The 17747-nt window shown below is 43.5% G+C and overlaps 1 long non-coding RNA gene and 8 other non-coding genes across 9 annotated transcripts in view; 7 read left to right on the forward strand and 2 right to left on the reverse strand.

Moving 5' to 3' along the window:
- The first annotated feature begins 277 nt into the window (after positions 1-277).
- Positions 278-349, forward strand: TRNAA-AGC (transfer RNA alanine (anticodon AGC)). Its single transcript has one exon. It is a non-coding gene; the product is annotated as a tRNA-Ala (tRNA).
- Positions 350-1282: 933 nt separating this feature from the next.
- On the forward strand, positions 1283-1355 carry TRNAF-GAA (transfer RNA phenylalanine (anticodon GAA)). Its single transcript has one exon. It is a non-coding gene; the product is annotated as a tRNA-Phe (tRNA).
- Positions 1356-1816: 461 nt separating this feature from the next.
- Positions 1817-1923, forward strand: LOC146401324 (U6 spliceosomal RNA). Its single transcript, XR_014811541.1, has one exon. It is a non-coding gene; the product is annotated as a U6 spliceosomal RNA (small nuclear RNA).
- A 451-nt stretch (positions 1924-2374) lies between these two features.
- Positions 2375-17747, reverse strand: part of LOC102163320 (uncharacterized) — a 51640-nt gene continuing 36267 nt past the window's right edge. The window contains exons 4-5 of the long non-coding RNA XR_014809834.1: positions 2980-4300; positions 2375-2678 (exon numbers count right to left, since the gene is read on the reverse strand). This is a non-coding gene — a long non-coding RNA (uncharacterized LOC102163320). The remainder of the gene's footprint in view (positions 2679-2979; positions 4301-17747) is intronic.
- TRNAF-GAA (transfer RNA phenylalanine (anticodon GAA)) lies at positions 5121-5193 on the forward strand. The gene has a single exon. It is a non-coding gene; the product is annotated as a tRNA-Phe (tRNA).
- TRNAT-AGU (transfer RNA threonine (anticodon AGU)) lies at positions 8567-8640 on the forward strand. The gene has a single exon. It is a non-coding gene; the product is annotated as a tRNA-Thr (tRNA).
- On the reverse strand, positions 9535-9607 carry TRNAF-GAA (transfer RNA phenylalanine (anticodon GAA)). Its single transcript has one exon. It is a non-coding gene; the product is annotated as a tRNA-Phe (tRNA).
- On the forward strand, positions 10318-10389 carry TRNAA-UGC (transfer RNA alanine (anticodon UGC)). Its single transcript has one exon. It is a non-coding gene; the product is annotated as a tRNA-Ala (tRNA).
- TRNAA-CGC (transfer RNA alanine (anticodon CGC)) lies at positions 14270-14341 on the forward strand. The gene has a single exon. It is a non-coding gene; the product is annotated as a tRNA-Ala (tRNA).

A 17747-nucleotide genomic window follows, 5' to 3' on the forward strand; every position in this document is an offset into this window, starting at 1 on the left:
TTTGCCTTCCTCCATTCAAGTTGTCTGTAGGCCTGACACTGGGGTAGGCTGACAAGCGGGACTAGATCCTAGGAAGGGCGCCTAAATTTTAGGCCGGCATTCGGTTGCCTTTCTCCTCATGTCCTCGGCGAAAGGGAATAGGAGTTTCGCAAGTAACCGGGTTGTACACAACGGAGCTTCGAACCAACACGTGAGGAGTTGCCATACCATTTTTTGTTTGTGTGTTTAGTTGTTTGTTTGCTTTCCCTTTTCCTGCCTCTGAGGTTTCGGCAGCCGCGGGGGTGTAGCTCAGTGGTAGAGCGCGTGCTTAGCATGCACGAGGCCCCGGGTTCAATCTCCGGCACCTCCAACCGCCACGTCCACTTGCTCCGCCCTTCCTTGCTCTCAACTCTGGAGAGACAGTGCGAGGCGGGAGCTCACAGTCCCTGCTGACTGCCGCGAAAGTAGTATGCGTCCAACTTTGTCTTTCTTTCTTTTCTTCTTTTTTTTTCTTTTCTTCTTTTCTTTTCTTTTCTTTTCTTTTTTTTTTTTTTAAAACCCATCCATTCTAGTCACTCTGCGCAATCACTCCTCTCCTGGCCAAGGCCGATCGATACGCCACAAAAATCAACTACCAGGACTTCTGAGAGCAGGAAATCACTCTCACCACGCCCTCGTCTCATCTTTCACAAAACCGGCGTCGGCAGCCACCGCCACCGCGTTGTTCCTGGATTCGGAGAACGTTTAAAGGATGTTTCGCGCGAGGAACGTCGTTTGTGACGAGTGACGCCTTTTCAAATTTTCGCATGTTTGCGGCAGTTGCTCTCCTGTCTGTTGAGGACACGGTGGTGAGAGTTCAGCCTGGCGGTGTTCGTGCACAGGAGATTCTTTCCGCAAAGGTGCCGCGTGATTGGAGCCCATCTCTCAGCCCTTCGGGAGACTGTGAGAGACGAGAGAACGAAGACTACAACAAGAGACGCCCCCGAAGAGTGCCTTTAGGCCGTTTCTGAGTCGTGTCTGGCTCACGAGGCAGGATGCCGAGGAGCAGGCCAGGTTTTCCAACGAATCCCTGGCACGTCTCTTCCATCTCTGTCCTCCACTTGCCCTCCGCCACGGTCAGGAACTGGATGCGAGCAGCAAGCGCCGAGGACACAGTCCAAGCCTTTCCGGCCGGCAGGGGTACGGCTACTCCGCGCGGGACCGCCGCAGGTGGGGAAGCCGAAGCCTAGCCAGCCGCCGTTGAACCCCACTTCTTGAAACAGAAATGCCAGGAGCGCTGCCCCCCTCCCCCTTCGCCCGGGCGGCCGAAATAGCTCAGTTGGGAGAGCGTTAGACTGAAGATCTAAAGGTCCCTGGTTCAATCCCGGGTTTCGGCAAGGCGCTCCCTTTTGCTGCCCGCCGGCGCCCTCCTCTACCAGCGCAGCGCGTTGAAAAGCAGTCCACCCGCAGGCCTAAGGGAGTTCACGGTCCAAGCCCACATGTCGCTTTGCCACAGGAACGCGCAAGCTCTGAGAGTAACTTTCCTTAAAGACAGTAAGATGTTACGGTGCACAGATGCGCCAGGCCCAGAAAAACGCCGCACTACCGCCGAGGCGCTGTGATGTCAAGGGCGCTCACCAGCGGAGAGAAGGGACAAGGTGTCACACACCCCTTCCATCTCGACAACTCTCTGGGGCAGCCCCAAAGCGGCCAGAGACGCTGTGCAAAGCAAGGAAGCGGCGGCGTTCGCCCAAAACGTTGTGGGTGGACACCGAAAGCTGGGTTTCACGTAAACCTCACGCGTCACGAAATAACCTCCTCCCTTTTCCTTTTTCCAACCATTTAAAGTGTTAAAGGGGTGCTCGCTTCGGCAGGACGTATAATAACGTTGGAACCACACAGAGAAGACCGGCCTTGCCCCTGCCGAAGGGTGACAGGCACAGCCGCGAATCGTTCCAAAGACCAGTCCCAGCTCACAGCCAATCGACAGCTTACCAGCCATAAGGCAGCAGAGCTTAATGCAGATACTCGAAACATCAAGAGCAGGCGCGGTGTCCCGCAGCCTTTTGCCAGTTGTTAGGAAAACAACAACGACAACAACTGCAGAATAAATACGAAGAGACTAGGACCTGAGCCCCTACGAATTCAAACGTTTCGCCAAGATTAAAAAATGCCAGGAGTTCGCCCAGCTCTGTAGATCTGGACATACATATACTCAGCTAACGCATCGGATGGACCTTGTCCTGGTTGCAAATCTCCTTTGCATTCTCTCCGTCGCCTGGAACATTCCATTTGAAAGACAGACTGTAATCGCTAGCTCTTATGAACGCTTTTCTGCCCTCCATTCCTCTAGGCACCCACAACCAGAGCCAGAACACCCCCAGCAAAACGTCACAGCACGGTTTGCAGACCACACTGCTGGGCTGAAGGCATTTCACCTCATGGTGAGTATCATGAGTTCCTTCCTTTTCCCCAGACACCTGCCCTCTCTCCTCAACACGAAATAATTGTGTGGGACCAAAGCTTCTTTCCCCGTGAATGACACTGACATTTTCAAAGAGAAATGAGTCCAGAAGCCACTAACCTCCAGCTGTCTTTGGACAGGATTCCTGTCTCCCAAGAAAAGATCTGAAATAGGTGCGCTAAGAGGCTCTGGCTTTGAAGCTTGCCCTCCTCCGTCCTGGCTGTGAACCGTGTGGCCAAGGAATTCTTTCTCTCGCCTGTAAGGAAGCGGGTTTATCGAGGAACTGATGTAGTCATCTCATGCAACCCATTGTTACCGCTATTATCCACCTGCTACTGCCAGCTACATTATGAACAAGCCCCAGTTTTTACTTTTATCGTTTGCAGAACACCAACAAAACAACAACCAAAACTGTGCCATGCTGACCCAGGGTCAACTTAGGGGGTCTGTGAGTAAGATTTCAACTTGCCCCCTGGAAATCTTCCGCGGGTCGATGCCCTCCAAACTCTACCTTCCCTAAATCTGACAGGAAAGGGTGTGCGTCACCCACCACTCACCTGGAAGAGGCGTCCAATTCAGTTCAAGAGCAGTTCGTGTTCCTGGATCCGGGGAAGTTTGACACCAATAAATTAAAGGGCAGAAAACAAGAAAGCACGGGGACCAGCCATCCTGATCCCTCTGGTTGGAGGGGAAAAGCAATGTGTGTTCTCCGTGGCAAAGAGCATGAGAATTCCGGGTAACTTCCGCTAAAGGACTCATCATCCTACTGAAAGCATGGCCCCTATTTCCACATTTGTGTGCTCTCAGCTCTTCCTCCACCATGTTCTAGAAGGCAGAGAGGCTGGCACTCAGTTCCTAGGGTGTGCCGGGAAATCAGTTGCCGTTCCCAGGGCTTCCTGAATCTTCAGAGAATGGAGCCCTGGCATAAGTCAAGAGAAAGAGCTATAATGGCCCTGTTTTAGGGTTTTATGCTTTCTCGTGTCTTCCGCGTCACAAGTCTTTTAGGCCACACTGATGGTCACTAAATGTCTCCGGACTCTTCTATGAATGAATTCACAATGAACTAACTTATGGAGTCTCACTCTGGCCACAATGCAGGAGAGGTTTAGAACTTACATTCACCACGGGTCTGACTTATCTGTTTGGGCACTGGTCTCTCAGTTCAGACTTAAGTCTGCAAGTCCCCAGTGTCTTTGGCAGGCACTAGAAGCATCCCTGCCACCCTCAGAGAGAAAGGTGGGGATCCTCTCAGGCTGCCACTTCCTCACTCACATGGTAATCCAGTCAATCGCCTTGTCTAGGAACAAACGGGTCAGCTTTCTGCCGTATCAAATATTTGTAGAACAAAAACCTCCCTGGCATGTTCTAGTTTACAGGCCATGTCTTTTCCTCCCTAGTGACTTAGGCTATAGGACTGTTTCCCCTCATTGCTCTTTGAATGTTGTGGATTCTAGACTCTTCCAAGAGACAGGGCTAGGAAAGGGCTCTTCTTTGCCTTCTTTTGTTCAAGTTTTTTTGGAGCTGGGTCTTTGGGGACAGGTTGACCAGGGGGAATAGATTGTATTCACAGTGCCTTTCTGCCTAGCTTGAAGTTGCCTTTGTCCTCGTGTCGCTGTGAAAGAGAAGGCAGTAAAGGAGTTTCAGAAAGAATGGAGTTGTGCATCCAAGATCTTCGCTCCAGCAGTTTCAGGTTCTCAAAAAGCAAGGCAGGGACATACTGCCATTAAATCGTCTTCTGAAAAGAGGGAACGTGTTGGCTGGCCGTGGGGGTGTAGCTCAGTGGTAGAGTGCGTTCTTAGCATGCAGGAGGCCCTGTGTTGAATCCCTGGCATCTCCAAAGTCCACGTCCATTTGCTCCCCTCTTCTTTGCTCCCAACTCTGAGGAAACAAGACGTAATGGAAGCTCACAATTGGTGCTTCCTTTCATAGAAGTATGCGCCTAACCTTTTCTTTAAAAAACCATCCATTCTATTCACTCTGCGCAATTACTCCTCTCCTGGCCAAGGCTGATAGTCCACAAAAATCATCTACCAGGACTTCTGAGAGCAGAATGAAATCACTCTCACCACGCCCTCTTCTCATCTTTCACCAAACTAGTGTCAAGTGCCACATCGACGGTGTTTTTCCTGGATTTGGAGAAAGTTTAAAGACTGTTTTGTGAGGAAATTATTTTGCAACAAGAGACACCTTTTTAAATTTTTGCATTTTTGTGACCTTTCCTGTCAGTTGGAGTATTGTGATAAGTGTTTAGTAGTCTGGTATTGTTCTTATGTTTTGCTTTCTTTTAGCAAATTTATGGGGTCAGTGGACTTCATTTCTCTTCGTTTTGGCATATTGTGAGAGGGGTGGATCAAAAAGAAGAGAAAAATCAGGGACCACCAGTCAATATTTTCTTTAGTATCCTTTAGTTTCTGAGCAAGTGACAGAATGCAGATGAGAAAAAAGTCTTTCCACTGAATCCCTCGCTAACTCTTCTTTAAAATCTCTTTTTTTACTTCCATGTGGGGAATTGGATCTAAGTGGCACACCCAGAAAACAGTGTAGTCCAACTCCTCCTGGGTGTGCAAATATATCGGCCAACTAGCTAGCCAGGCTTAAGGAAGTAGTTAATCATGCTTAAGAAAATGAAACTTTACAAGACCCAAAATAGAAAACAAATATTGAAAAAGAAGTGTCAACAGCCTGGTCTTCCTAGGGGGCCGAAATAGCTCAGTTGGGAGAGTGTTAGACTGAAGATCTAAAGGTCCCTGGTGCGATCCCGGGTTTTGGCATGCCAGAAGTTTTCGTCACTCCAAATGGTCTTTGCCTTCCCTTGAATGAAGAGGTGCTCATCTCAAGGAGTTCTTTGCCTCCCTTTGAATGAGAAAGTGCTTATTCTTTTTCATTCAACGTGCTTATTCTTTAACAGGCTGTTTTATTCTACAGCCTGTTAAAGCATAATTGCAAGATAAACACAGTGCTGCGCCATGGTTAGTTCAGCCACAAAGGAGTTGAAGCCTACTTCTATTGTTTTTAAATGATGTGTAAACACTGCTAATTTTTTTTCTAATTAAACAAAATAAAACATGCTCGAGACGCTGAAAAACCTGGGAACCAATTACTGAGTCGCTGCAGTGTGTAGGGTAATGCTCTGGAAACAGTGGGGGTGTTGCGGGCTGGACAGGGTGCCCTGGTCTCTGGGCAAACCACGCTGTGCTGTAGCGGGAAAGCAGCCTCACATGGTGTGCAAATGAATGAAGTTAAGTGGCTGTGCTAGAATAAAACTTTACCTATGGACACTAGAAATTGAATTTCATAAAAACTTCATGTGTTACACAATACTATTTTTTATTTTTCAACCTCTTAGGCTAAAGGATCTCTCAAAATAACTATTTCAGTCACACTAGAAAACTTTATACTCACTGGCTAAATATTCATTTTAACAAATTGGGGTTTGGATAGTCACAACATTCTTATGAGAAGTGGATTTATTGTGCAGCATCAATCCACACATATAGAACTGAGATCTATAAACTTCAGTGGCTGGTGACTGCACTGAATTGTCCTCAGAGGAGCCTGGAAAATAAGTGGGGAGTGTTTCTACTCCACGGGTTTTGGAGTCCAGGCCCAATCTGATTGTGTCAGAATAATGATGGCTAAGTAAACTGAAACAACAAAGAGAGATACTGTTCACCCGGGGTAGTAAATAAGCTAAATCCACATTAATGAGCCAGTTAATTATTCATTAGCAAAATAGTTGAGGATGGGGGGGGCCTTGGGGGAAGAACATAAAGAGAAAAATATCAGAAGACCATGAACAATATCCTATTTCTATTTTCTCAATTGTGCCTTTCTCAAGAAACAGACTGAAGGCTGAGTCACAGAAAGGCTGCCCACTAATTTTCTTCCACTCCCTCCTTATCTTCCAGGCTTGCCTGAGGGCAATTCAGTGCAGTCACCAGACAAAGTGTCTGTAGGTCTCAGTTCCATCTGTGTATGTAGATGCTGCACAATATATCCACTTCTCATAAGAGTGTTGTTACTATCCAAACCCCAATTCATTAAAATGGGCATTTGGGTCAGTGAGTGTAAAGTTTTCTAGAGTGACTCAAATAGTTATACTGAGAGATCCTTTAGCCTAAGAGTACCTTGATGTGTTCCTGGAATTTGGTGACCATTGAGTTTGGTCAATAATTCTTTTCCAGTTCACATGTAGAAGGTGTCTGACCACAGATACCTTCCTCCATCCTTGAAGTAATTTTTTCTAGCGGGCTGAAATGGGGGAGAATCAGATTTCTATGCTCACAAATCTTTGTCATCATATATAAATAAATCAAGGAAACCTTGCCTGACCCATGTCAGAAAATCACACAGAAAACACTGGAAAAGCCAGCAGCAAAAATTGAAATGCTTTTGGGCTGAAACGGTCTTCATCAACTGCATAAACAAACGTGATCCCATCTCAGAGGTTTCAGCTATTTAATTTTGTTCTATGCCAACCTTTCCTGTGAATCATCGCATTCTCAGAGGGAAAGTAATTTGATAAGTTTGTTCCCACTACTAACCTTACTCTGCCTCCCTGTGACTGTTCTTACAATTTTCCCACCTTCAACTGAAAACGAAGAGTAGGTGCAGTTTTAAAGTCTCATTCTGATATTATTTGGAACAAAACTCACAAGATGAAGTGTGTGGCAATGACTGAGAACAATCTCAGAGTATGACAGAGCCTTTACTTCAGCTGGAACTTCTGATTCAGCATAGGAGGGGCTCCACTCCAGGCTGCCCAGTAGCTTTGAGTCATCCATTCATGGCATGACACTAAACTGTTGAAAACTACCTTGGAAGGTTGCTTGTGGTTGACTTTGCTATTTATTATAACATTAATGCTAATATATTTAAATTTTTATTTAATATAGTAAGTGCATACAAAGTAATGTTGATATGTTTTCATATATATTTTCAGTGACATCCCCAGAGCCAGTTGAGCTTCTGCCTTGTTAATGGGTTGAGAAGGGAACTGACCAGTGGTACAGAGGAAATGGAGTTAGTCATTTCTGTCCTCAGGAATATAGAAACCTGGCACCAGTAAGAGAAGTCTAAATGAAACCTCAAAGTAAGGCAGAAGATAGAATGACTTAGAATTATCTTTAAATTAAAAAAAATTCTTAAACTCTATGTGGGTTGACTTGACAGGTCAAATTTTGGCTAAAGGCAATAGGGGTCTACTTTAAGCCTCATTGGTTTTGAGATTTGGGAACCTGTTCAGTTGTACGCAGGGTGTGACAAAAAGTTAATTCTCTTTTCAGATCATGTCCCCAAGCCAAGTATCATATCCCTCCTGTTCTCTCCTTTGGGTAGAAGATTACTTCTGCACTGTCAGTATCTGAGGACAGGATCTACTCGGAGGTTTTCAGAACCCAGGCTTTAGAACTCCCACTCCCGACCATCTGCTGAGCCAAAAGATTTGCAAACAGGGACTGTCTTGCTTCTTTTCATTTAGCTCCTGGCGGTTTTGTGTTCTTTCTCCAACAGGTCCTTTATTTCCTGAGGCAACTTTATTTTCCTCTTCAAAGTTTCTACCCCACATTGTCGACTACAGCCCTGACAGTCAGGAGACGTGAGGGGCAGGAATCCTGGTGTAAAGATGTGGCAAATGCCGGGTAGCACAGGGTCTTTTCCAGAGAAGAGGCAGCAAATCCAAATGTGGCGAGGCCACGAATGGACGAGGTAGTGTTTGAGGATTTTATGGTTTTGGTGGTTTCATCTCCTGGAGAAAATGGTCCACGCAGAATATTGACTTCCTTGTAGTTTACCAAAGTCCGTATCCCAGTGTTGCCTGAGGGAATCTATGCATAGCCCCTGCCTTTCTATCTTGCTTGAATTTTTCTGCCTGAGTTTCCCTGAGGCAGCATCGAGCCTTCAAGGCAAATACGGCAAGGTCATGCAGAGCAAAAGGAAAGAAAGACTGTCGAACGACACAGGGGTCAAAGCTATTATTCACTGGCCCCAGTCAAAAGCCAAGGAAGTGAAAGTCCAAGAAAAGAATAACATCATTATTATGAAAAAGAGAAATATACGTAATTCTTATCTCAGACCGTATTCGGAAATATATCATTACAAAAAATATTCTCTGCAGGTAGAAAATAGAATGTGCACTCTAGCGTGGGCTCCGTGGCTTAGATGGTTAAAGCGCCTGTCTAGTAAACAGGAGATCCTGGGTTCGAATCCCAGCGGGGCCTTCCTAAACCCGCCTGCTTAGCCTGTGTTGTTTTTTTGTTTTTGTTTTTTTTTTTGCTTTAAAATTAGATTTTGGCAGGTTTTTTCCCTTCCATTGGCCTCTTTCCACCCTTCAATTTTGGATGTAACAGGTCGTTTCCAAAGGCTTTCAAAACAAAATGGAACTGACTTTGGTACATCACCACAACGCAGGACTATGTTAAGAAAGCAAAGAGCAGGACTGTGGCTTTAGTGTACTATTTATGTTTTTGATGTTTCCTTTTGTAAGTACAAACCACATCTTCCATGGGGATTTTCCTTGTAATGTTATTTTAGGTATTCCAATCCAAATTTCATGTAAAGAGTTAAGAACAAGTAATTGAAATTCAGAGAGGAGCATAGACTTCTCTATACAAGACTGTGAACTTGGATTTTAATACAGCCAGTGCTCCTGAGATTATAATTCATCGATTTGTATGAGGAGACTGGGAATGGACTTGGAGGTAGATTATTTAATCCAAGAAATTTGTGAAAGCATAAAATGAATGTTGACTTAATGTTGGTCAGGGCTGGCTACACGATGTATGGGACTGGAGCAAAATGAAAATGTAGGGTCCCTTATTCCAAAAAAGGGGGAAAGGTGCCAGTAAAATAATAAAACATTAAGTGTAGCTTTTTTTCTTTCTTCCTTGTTCTTTCGATCCGTTGTGGTATTTTTTAATTTGCTACTTAATGTCACTGTAATTCAGAGAGATTGGTATCGTAAACTAGAAGCATGAATTTTATTTTGCATACAGTTGGGAGAAAGCAGGAACTGCTGCCACTCCTCATGTCTTTTGTGGTCATGCGCCTTGCTCATCATGAACATCGAGTACAAGGCTGCCAGAACTCACTGGGTCAACCAAAACAACCATACTTGCCGAAACCCGGGATCGAACCAGGGACCTTTAGATCTTCAGTCTAACGCTCTCCCAACTGAGCTATTTCGGCCACTTAAAAAGGTGGTTTTCCTGATGTGTATTTTTCAAAAGAGATGTTTTCAACTGGCTTCTTTAGACTGTTTCAGGCTCCGCAATTGTTACTGCCTGATTGTTTAATGTATTTACTCAGCCAAAAAGTTTGGAATGTCTTCCATGTATGCTGCTTAGATCCACTTCCTAGCAGTGTGGGAAGGTAGGTAGAGACAGACGAGAAGTAATAGAAATTTATTGGAACGCCTTCTGCTCCACCGACACAGCTCAGAAGATTATAGGAAAAAAATTTTAATTTCTTAGTGTCCCTTATTATTCTTTTCTTTACCTTCATTCCTTCTTACATAATCATCAAAGATGCTGAGGAACGCATTAATTTTTGTTACTGTGGGATCAGTTTTCTGTTTCCTGGTGATGATTTTGAGTGAGTTTTTTCCTTTCTTTTATGCTCTTCCATCTATTTTTTGTCATAGCTTTTTGGCCAGGTGAGATTTTGGAGAGGACTGACGCAGCCTAAAAGAAACTAAAAGCAGGAATGGTAACAATTTAGGTTTAGAACTTACTATTCATGAGCATATCCATCTACAAAAAAAAAAAAAGCCCTAATTTTAAAATTTGTAGAAATAATGGAGTTAGAATAAATTTTCTGATAAAAGAAATAGTTTTGCCAAATAATACAGAAAATGGGTATATTTCCTAATATATTGAAAAAAAACACAGTCTTTGTCTGGGGGTGTAGCTCAGTGGTAGAGCGCATGCTTTGCATGTATGAGGCCCTGGGTTCGATCCCCGGCACCTCCATGGGTGTTTTGTTTTTTGCTGTATATTATCTTATACATTCCTCCATGGGTGTTTTGTTTTTTGCTGTATATTATCTTATACATTCCTCCATGGGTGTTTTGTTTTTTGCTGTGTATTATCTTATACATTCCTTCAGTTCAGGCCCATGTGCTCTCCTACTTTTTCATCTTTTGTTACTTTCTACTTTCCCCTCCCTCCCGCTCACATGGAAAATAAACATGACTGCTAGAACAGCAGAAGGAAGAAACAAAAGAAAAAGAAGGAAAAAACCCAGAGTTATTCAACATGTATGAACGCCACCAATTAAATCAGCTTTATTTTATTTTATTTTTTAACCTAGACTATCACTTTACGATGCTACAAAAGAGAAAGAAGATCCAACATAAGACTGGAAAAAGGGAAGGAAGAAAAGAAGGAAGGAAGGAAGGGAGGGAGGGAAAGAAAGAAATCTGTGTGCAATTTCTTTAGCCAGAATAACTAATCCTAAAGACACTAGTCATAGAAAAATTAGGTTGCTGTGAGCAAGATTCCAACTGGCCCTGGAAAAACATTTTGGACCACAAACTGAATGCCTTAGACACATAACTATTCATGAACATTTAAATTTGAACAAGGGCTTTTGTTTCTCCAGTAACAGCCTGGAAAAAAGACAAAATAAGGAAAGCCTCACCACCAATCTGCTTTAATTTTGTAGACAAAGTAATTAATGTTCATTCCCTGCCATAGAGAGCACTTGGCTTTTGGATAACTTCAGGCAATGAAGAGATCTTGGCTTCTAAAAAGTCAACCATCTCTTTGTTTCTTTCCCATCTTTTCCACTGAATTCTCAAAAAGTTGAGAAACAGATGCTCAGCAACAGATGTGTGCTATGGAAATAAGAGACACTCCCTTTCAATAAACTAGATCCCATGGACAGTATTTCTGCTCCAAGGTGATCCTTTGGGGACTGGTAGAATTGATGCTATTTCTTTTTACAGACAGCCTGTAAAAGATGTGCAATTTCTGCAGGGATAATCACTTTACCTGGAAGCTGATGGCAGACAATGGAAATTTTATTGGTCTTCTGAGGAAATGTTAGGACCATAACAATAACTAGTATAAATCAAAAAAGCATGAGATCAGTCTAGGAGCAATTTCGTTTCCCTATTTTTCACAAATACTAACAACAACCTCCTTATCTACTAGTCTTATGAGATCACTTTAAATTCTCACTCTATCTACTCTTCAGAGGCCTTCTACTCCTAGGCACAGGAGTGTCCAAACTTGAGGCTCAGAGATGGCCATAGAATTCTAGAGTCAGGTTATAATGTGGGTAGGCAGACATCCTCAAGAGTCTATCCTGTAGGCTTTTTTTTTTTTTTTAACTGTAGGCATTTAAAATATGTCCTATCCAAACCAAAACTCAATGTTTCCCCTTTATTGCCTCACTTTCTGCTCCCAACACAAAAATATATCAACAAACCAACAACAAACTGAATTTCCATCTCTTCTCCTATTTTTTTTTACTATCTTTGTGATAATGATCATCATCTGCATAATCTAATCTACTTGCAAGTCTTCCTAAGTACTAAATATCAGACTCCAAAAGGAAGTCCAAATCCTATGTTATTCTATGTTCCATCAAATTTCTCCCTTGTGTTTCATCATTAAATTTACTGTTTTATTTGTCTAGCTGCTCCTTGAAAGGATCTCCAAAGTTGCCTTCCTGCCTAGATTAGGACAGAGTAAAACATCACTGAGCTATATACATTTATGACCTTCTCATTCTGTTGCAGCCCTGGATTTCCCCCCTCAATGTCCTGCTTTTCAGAAGCCAGTCAAAGCCAACAGCAGGATGTGAAAGGTGGAGGAACACACTAATATTCTCTAAAGACCTTCCTTGAAGAAAGTCAAGTTCCAGGAAGCTTCTGTATAAAAGTTGGAAATAATGTAGGGGAAAAAGAAAAATGACTCCTCAGCAAGAATTGAGGCAGTCATCAGTTAAAGAAGATTTACTGTAGAATATAGGGTCTACCTGGTTGTATAGCTCACTGACAGAACACGGGCTAAGTATGCAGGAGAATCCAGCTAATGTTGAACTCCATTAATGTTTTCTCTTTCCTAATCAATGCTGTACTTCAAGAACACATCCAAATTTCCCCATTTTTAAAATGTATTTTGTCATTTCCCCCCAATCACATCCAAAGTAAATCCACTACACAAAAGATTGCCTTCAAGCTGATCTATTTCAACTCCATGACTCTGGCATCTACCAACCTTACTGCAGGAGCACAATAAGACAGTGAGCCCACTCCCCTTTTGTTCCATATCACAGTTTACCAAGGAAGAGGAAAGAAAAAGATGGAAAAGAGGCTCACAGTCAATTTTTGTTAACAGATTCCTTTGTATTCTCAGCTGTGCCTACATCAATTAAAAGTCTGAAGATTGAGGAATAGAAAACCTACCCACTGATTTTCTCTCCTTCCATTTCCCTTCCACATCTATTGTTGCCAGTAGTTGGAACCAATGACCAGATGTGGCAGGACAGCAAACCCAATTTTTTTAAAGTGAGGAAATTATGTCTCTCAAGGAATGCTATGCTTTCTGTACTTGAAAGTGGAGAAAATTATTAGTGCTAAGAAAGTAGAGATGCGATCAGCATAGCTCAGTTGGAAGAGCCCTGAAGGTCTAAAATCAGGAATCCCTTTCGATGATTTGAAAAGCCCACAATTTATGTCAAAATAAATTATCTTTCCTGTAACATGTCAACCTAACATAAATGCTTCTAAATTTACTTTCTAAGAAAAGGGCTTAGAAGGCTAAAGTGAGAAGAATCCCACTTGCGTTCCTTCAATCTTCCCTGCCTTCACCAATAAACACTTAGGTTCAGTATTTCAAACCAGTAAGTGAAAAGCTTCCTGGATTACTTGCATCAGTATCACATGGAAGACCCTGATAACGAAGCAGTATAAGGCTCTGGACTCATTATGGAAGTTATTGGCCTTATACAAATCTGAACACATCCCAGTGAGAAAACAGCGGTCACCTCTGCTCTTCCCTGCCAGCCAATTCTATCTGCTTTGTGATATCCAGGACCTCCTCAAATTTTCACATTCACAGGTGAGACTCTATAGATTTCCAGGGCTTTTTGGCTCTATTTTTTTCAAGTATCTATATCTGTAACAGGCTTTCCCATGGTGATAATGGATTCTCCCAGGGGAAGCAGTTTGACAGTTTGCTAAATTCCCCAAACTTGCTTCATTGCCTTCTGCTTGCTCTTTCATTCCCCTAGTCTAGGGGGAAAAAAAAGTCAGGTTTTGTGGGGGTTTTTTTGTTTTTGTTTTTTAAGTTGATAGAATTTTAAAGGTCTTTTTTTTTTTCTTTCTTTCTTTTTCTGAAATCCTTTGTGGACATAACCCTCAAGAGATGGGGTGATGTGGAACCAGAACACTGAAGACAATGTCATAACATGTGGAGATGCACAAGCAAATGACAGTCAGCTGGGTATGAGCGGGACGTCCCACCCAACACGGAGTGAAGTTCAATTCGGCTGCCTCTGGACTGAGAAGCACTTTATCCGAACCAGTACTGCTGAAGATTTATGTTGGAAACTTGTAAATTTTTTCCAGTGAGTTTTCCTGGTGAAAGAAAGTAATTTTCATGTACTTTCTTGTAAGTAGACCTTGGAGCAGGCTAACAGAAGTGGGAAAGTCCTAGAATTAGAAACTGTGTCAGTCGGACTATAATCTTAGTGAAGCCACTAGACAATATCCAGTTTAGTAATTTCACATGTGGTGGAGTTTAACCCAATGGATTTTCTCCAGCCATCAGAAAATAAAGCCAACAATCTCAAAACAAAAACAATATTTTATAAATGATTCCCAGAAAGGGCTTGGCAGCAGGGGGTGTAGCTCAGTGGTAGAGCGCGTGCTTCGCATGTACGAGGCCCCGGGTTCAACCCCCGGCTCCTCCATCTGCTCTTTTTTTCTCATCCCGTCCGGCTTATTCCTCTGCTCCCATTTAAAGAAATACGTAGGCCAGTGGACTCCCTTGAGTATTACACCATTTCTACTCCATGGGGCTTGGTGCCACCAACACGCCGGCGTTCACAGAAGGAAGAAGGAAGAAATAAGAAAGAGAAGAAAGGGAAGAACTACACTTGACAGTACCTCCTCTGCCAGAAGCACGAAATCTGCCGCATTAACGGACATTTCACTTTGGGTTCCATTTGGCAGGATCTCTAAACAGCAGGACCGAAAAGGGACAGAAATTAAAAAAATAATAATAATAATTGGTTTCTCGAAGTTTCCTTGGTTTTTTGAGCACCGGGCCATCTAAGGCGGAAGAGCAGAAAAGCGTCCCATTGGTTTCCTTAAGCATCTCTTTCCCAGCTCCAGCGGCCCCACCGCCATCCCCTCGCCCTCCACTTCTGCCTGGGCGGCCGGGAATCCGAGGTGAGCAACGGAGGTTCAGGACACAAGAGCCCAAGTATTTCTTGGTGAGTGCATGGACCTTGGACAAAGGTAACGCGGCCCTTAGCAAAACTTTTGCCACGCGAACGTTTAAAACATGATTTGGAAGACTGAAGGGCTAACTTAGGCTCACCAGAAATAGATGAGATGAAAAGCCACCAACGGATTTTTTTTAAATAATTTTTTTTTTTTATTTTCCCACTGTACAGCAAGGGGGTCAGGTTATCCTTACATGTATACATTACAATTACATTTTTTCCCCCACCCTTTCTTCTGTTCACCAACGGATTTTAAAAGTTAGATCCTAGTTTTGGCAGCAGTTATTTTTATTCCATATTAAATCGACTTCCACGGGAAATTTATGCCAAATATGTACTGGGAGATACTAACTCCTCACCATCGCCTCAACGGATACATCTAGTGGAGGTAAAATCTCAGGAACACTGGCATGCAGTGGATTTCGATTCCTTACTTTCTACATTTCCTGAACTTCACGTTTCTGTTCTTAAATCATTAAATGAATAAACAACACCTCATGTAACACCACATCGAAGTCCCAGAGGAAGATGTCGCCAAAGCCGTTTGGGTGAGAATAAGAATAAACATATAAGTTGCTTATATTTAACGAAACAAGCAAACAGAAAACACTTGTTGAGGAATTAGTATAAACTTCAGAATATCATTGCCCTGCACTTTGTTTTCTGTGCACATGAAATATTGGGTGAATGTACCAAAATTGTTCCATTTTTCTTTACCAAAACCTTTGCATGATACTTTTGGTATTAGAAAAGAATATTTTAAAACATGAGGTCGACATTTAAAAGATGATGTCTAATTTCCCTCATTTGGAGCAACTGAAAGCAAGCTCCTCCCAGTCCCTTTAAGACCTCAAGAAAGAGCAGGATCAGTCATAGCTCAGCTTCCTCTGGACAGATGTTCAAACCAGCCAAGCCCAAAGCCTCCTTCCTACCAGGACCATCTCAGGCTGTCTCTATCCAAGTATGCAGTTGTCATGCTGCTGTCTAAACGATTTGAAGGCAAAGACTAAGTGAATGAGCTTTCCTTCTCTAGACTCCTGACTTGGGAGAGTAGACAAAGCAGTGAAAAACAGCTTAGACTAACTTTTTCCATTCTGCCAAGCATGGATTCTCAGGGCATTTTTCCTTTTGTTCTTTACAGCCTCACTGTATTTGGTGTGGAGCACCCATACTGCCTTAGGGAAATCTCTCAGTCACCTGTCAAAAGCCATGAGAGATTAAAAGTCCGCATAAGCAACAGTACTCTAACCACTGTATCCCATGAGGGAATCCACACTCTGGATACATTTTTCCAGAAGGGAATATCTAAACCCTAAGACTATGAAGACTTAGCCGTGGATGCGCATGGCCCACGTTATCTCCAGCGGCTTCAGGCTGGAACTCCAAATAGGTTGCTCCTTCTCCCCGTAGCCTCTGGTGAGATGATGGGTTTTCCACCTCATCACACTGGGGCCCTGCATCTTCAATGCTTTTCTGGCTGTCAACCCCGACTGAAAATGCTAGGGAAAAGGTGCAAAAGAGCAGAACATGAAACTTTCCCTGGGGAATTTAGATCTAGACAGAAAGAGACAGTGGGTCCCAAACATCAAGTATATGTTGATGCAGACAGTAACTCTAGCAAATTCTGGAGCCAAGGGTTAAAGTCAGGAAACTCATCAGTGCTTTGTCTCTGGGACTCTGCAGTTCTGCTTCTGAGATCCACAAAGAAGCATAATGGAGACATTTCAGAGGCTGAGCAAGAACGGTGAAGCGAATTAAACTTGTGTAACAACCTCCCCACCCCAATTCAATGCTCTTGAACAAATACTCAAACCTCGGCCATCACAGAGGTGCAAGGAAGAGACATTTTCCTCCTGTTGCCAAAACATGTGGTGACCAAACAGAGTTTTAGGTGTAATCCTAAATCACTGTGTCTTCTCTTTTACTTTTTCTCACCAGTGCAAAATCTGTACTTTCCTGAATATCAAAACCAATTCTATATCAATTCTTCCATTCCTCCCCTGATCCTCCCCTCCCTCAAAAAACCGAATGAGGCTCAGCTGGAGCTGAAAAGTCCTAAAATGCATGCTTAGAGGCAAGATGACTTTTAAAAGTCACTTAGTGAATAACAAAGGCGACGCCAGAAGTGACCCTCTAACATAGAGATAAAGGTTTTAGGGTAGAATGCAATGGTTTCCGAACCTGGGGAACCGTCTGAGAATTTAAAAAAATATTTGTATTCCTACCCTCCACCTGAGTGCACTAAGAATCTCGAGACCGGGTGGGGTGGATTTATACAATTGAAATGCCCCCCCGCCCCCCGATGATTTTGTTTCTCAACCAGGTTTGAGAACTGCTAACCAAGAAAGTGGAGCTGCGGGAACTGAAGTGAATTGCTGACACAATTAGCCACAAGGAAGTGGTGAAAAGGAATAAAAGGGGAGACGGAAGGGGAGGGAAAGTGGAGGAGAAGGTGACGCAGCGGTAGTGGGAAAGGGGGGAAATAGGAAGAGGCAGGCAGTAGCGACTGGAGAGGAGGAACTAGAAGAGGAAACGGCAAAGGGGGCTTTGGGCTAGGTCTTTACGGATGCGCACTCTTTGGATGGCCCTGGAGGTAATTTGCGCCCACATTGTTGTCTCCTCTGCTCCTTCGAGGGATGCAGGAAACCAGAAAGTTCTCTTCCTCCTAAATTGAGCGGGATTAAAAGCGTTTGTGCCACAGGAAGGCACAGCCCTTTTTGCCCAAGGCGGCTTTTGAGACAGACTGGCTGCTCTTTCCAACTCTGGAAATACTTTTTTCAACTATGGATTTTGAAAGCCTCTGAGTTTCGTGAGGAACGTCTTTCCCGTGGACAGTATCCTAAACCTCCACACGCAGAACTCAGAGCTC

This window comes from Sus scrofa, chromosome 7 (genome assembly GCF_054392235.1).
Source record: "Sus scrofa isolate SSC_HxYL_T2T_F1_AM1 chromosome 7, Sscrofa_HxYL_maternal_Yorkshire_Landrace_v2.0, whole genome shotgun sequence".
Taxonomy (NCBI): Eukaryota; Metazoa; Chordata; class Mammalia; order Artiodactyla; family Suidae; genus Sus; species Sus scrofa.